The sequence below is a fragment of the Prionailurus viverrinus genome, chromosome B1 (assembly GCF_022837055.1).
Source record: "Prionailurus viverrinus isolate Anna chromosome B1, UM_Priviv_1.0, whole genome shotgun sequence".
NCBI lineage: Eukaryota > Metazoa > Chordata > Mammalia > Carnivora > Felidae > Prionailurus > Prionailurus viverrinus.
The window spans coordinates 188164402-188167946 of NC_062564.1; the positions used below are offsets into that span (position 1 = coordinate 188164402).

At 37.3% G+C, this 3545-nt stretch overlaps 1 pseudogene; it reads left to right on the forward strand.

Moving 5' to 3' along the window:
* Nucleotides 1–214: 214 nt before the first annotated feature.
* LOC125164910 (brain mitochondrial carrier protein 1-like) lies at nucleotides 215–758 on the forward strand (annotated as a pseudogene).
* The last annotated feature ends 2787 nt before the right edge of the window (nucleotides 759–3545 follow it).

Genomic DNA, 3545 nt, shown 5'->3' on the forward strand with positions numbered 1-3545 from the left:
ATTAGTATGCTTCCTTGGTGTCAGGTACAAAAGGGATGGGGTAGTGGCAGTGGAAGAGAAATCCAAGTCTGCTGTGGCTATGACTTATCTGATAATTGGATTTCACATTGAAATGGCATGGTCACCCATAGCCTTTCAGACTCCTCTGTTAAGAACCCTGTCATTTCCACCTCCTATTTTGTGCTTTTTTAGGCTTTGAGGAGGCTGTGTTGGAATGCCTGAGCCACCGTCGCCTAGGCAACGATTTGGTTACTTCCCTTGGTCTCAGCGCTTCGGGGTTGGGGTTGTGGTGGCGTTTCAGATTGCGGGAGCCTCGGCTCCCAAGTTGTCCCATGATCCCAAGCAGCACCAGGAAAGTAAGCAATGAGATGTTCAGTCTGAATCGGAAAACCTTTGTATATGGCAGCCTTGCCTTTGTTGTTGCTGAGCTTGGAACTTTCCTTGCGGACCTAACCAAAATGTAACTTCAAGTACAAGACGAAAGTATTGATGTCCACTTTAATGGGGTAAAATTCTGAGGAATCTTTCATGCTTGGTTCTCAGTCCGTAAAGAAGAAGGTGTTTTGGCTCTGTATTCTGAAATAGCTCCTGTTTTACTAAGACCGGCATCATATAGCACCATTAAAACTGGCACTTACTGGAGCCTGAAGGGATTATTTGTAGAATATTTAGAAGATGAAACTCCTCTAATTAATATGATCGGTGGGATGGTGTCAGGAGTGATATTTTCCACCATATCCAATCCACTGACGTACTAAAGGGTGAGATTTAGCTTTAAGCTTGTGTATTTTGCACAAAAATAAATTGATATTGGATTAAAGACCTAAATGTGAGACCTGAAACCATAAAAATCTTAGAAGAGACCACAGAGAGTAACTTCTCTGACATCACCTTCTTTCTAGAAATGTCTCCTGATGCAAGGGAAACAGAAGCAATAATAAACAATTGGGACTACATCAAAATAAAAAGCTTCTGCACAGCAAAGGAAAACAATCATAACTATTCAAGGCAACTTACTCAATGAAAGAAGATATTTGCAAATGGCATATCCAATAAAGGATAAGTATCCAAAATCTATAAACAACTTATAAAACTCAACACCCCCAAAATGAATAATCCCATTAAAAAATGGACAGTAGACATGAATAGACATTTCTCCAAAGAAGACATATAGATAGCTAACAGACACATGGAATGATGCTCAACATCAATTATAGTCAAAGAAATATAAAGCAAAACCACAATGAGATACCACCTCACACTAGTCAAAATGGCTAAAATTAACAACACAGGAAACAACAGGTGTTGGTAAGGATGTGGAGAAAGGGGAACCCTCTTGCACTATTGGTAGAAATGCAAACCAGTGCAGGCACTCTGGAAAACAGCATGGAGGTTTCTCAAAAAGTTAAAAAAATAACTACTCCACCACCCAGCAATTGCAGTACTAATTCAAAGCACTAATTCAAAGAGATATATGCACCCCGATGTTTACAGCAGCATTATCTACAATAGCCAAATGATGGAAACAGCCCAAGTGTCCATCAACTGATGAATGGATAAAGAAGTGTGTGTGTGTGTGTATAATATATATATTATTATATATATAAATATATATGAGTATTTATATATATATGAGTATTATATATAAATATATATATATATAATGGAATATTATATATATAATATATAGTACATTACATTATATATACTATAGTACATATGTGTATATATATAGTATGTATATATCACATATATACACATATATAATGGAATATTACTCAGCCATAAAAAAGAATGAAATCTTGCCATTTGCAATGACATGGATGGAACTAGAGAGTATTAGGCTAGGCAAACTAAGTCAGTCAGAGAAAGACAAATACCATGATTTCACTTATATTTGGAATATAATAAACGAAACAAAAAGAGAGAGAGAGAGAGAAACCAAGAAACAGACTCTTAGCTACAGAGAGCAAGCTGATAGTTACCAGAGGGGAGGTAAGTGGGGGATGGGTTAAATAGGTTATGGGGATTAAGTTGTGCACTTGTGATGAGCACTGGGTGATGTATGGAAGTGTGGAGTCATGATATTGTACACTTGAAACTAATATTACACTGTAATATTAACTGGAATTTAAATAAAAACTTAAAAACAAAACAAAACAAACAAAAGAAATGGCATGGTTAACCCGTTTCCTCATCTCTACCCACTTTTTAAATCTTACCCATCTTTTAGGGTTCGCCTCAAACACATTCTTGTGCCTGACCCCGATGCAGGCGGTGCTTCCCCTGTGATCACGTGACACACACGTATACCATTCAGTTTGTCACCTCACCTGCTGACAGATTATAAGTGATTATACTCACTAGAAAAAAGTCTAACCCTTATGTGAATTCACAGAATGATCAGAGGGATCTCAGAAATGTGGCTATGCCTGTCTTCCTAACTGGATTTTATGTTCCTTAAAGACTGCGACTTGGTTTTGATTGTTTTTGCAATCTTTGTACCACCTATAGTGTGCACTGCAAAAATTCCCTCACTCACTTACTAACATTCAATTTACAAACTTTTGTAGTAACAAAGGTTTTCGCTTGGGCAAAAGTGAAGCAATCTCTCAGTCATCAACAGATGGTTGGGTATATGGTTCCCTAAGATGTGGCAATCGAATCTCTCACTAATTAACTGCATGTCTGAAGCAGCATCATGTTATCAACTTATTTTTTATTTAAAAAAAAAAAGAAAGAAAATGCAAGCCTATTTGGGAAAAAATGTATGAGGATTAAAAAATCATAATTGGCAAACAGTCACAGCTCTTTAACAAAACTTTACACAAACATGCTGAGATTGCTTGTCAAGTATCCCAGGACTTCTGAACAAATAAGCTAATGAACAGCCTTTTGGATCCTGACTTGATCATAAGTTAAAGAAGATTTTCAACTACCTACTCAATGTAGTAAGGATTCAGTATTTTTTTTTTTTTTGGCTACACAAAAGATTTTTATTTTTTTTAATTTTATTTAAATCCAAGTTAGTTAACATATAGTGTAATAATGGTTTCAGGAGTAGAATTTAGTGATTCATCACTTACATTATCATCCAATGCTCATCTCAACAAGTGCCCTCCTTAATGCCCATCACCCCACCCAACACCCCTCCAGCAACCTTGTTTGTTCTCTATAGTCAATAAATTTTGATCTGATTTCATTTTAATTTCTTTGACTCCAAACTAAATTTTAAGCCTTTTGAAGGGAAGAGCCACATTAACTGCTTCTTTTACATCCTCTTCAAATGACCAAGCAAGGTGCTAAATAGCACGGTCAGCCATAGAAAGAGAACAAGTTAAAAGAATCATTATCAAAATAAGCCCATGGTGGGCACTTGGGTGGCTCAGTTGGAGCGTCTGACTCTTGATATTGGCTCAAGTCATGATCTCGAAGTTGTGAGATCGTCTTCATTGGGCTCTGTGCTGAGCATGGGGCCTGCTTAGGATTTCTTTCTCTCCCTCTGCCCCCTCCCCTGTTCATGCTCTCTCTCTCCCTCTCTCTCT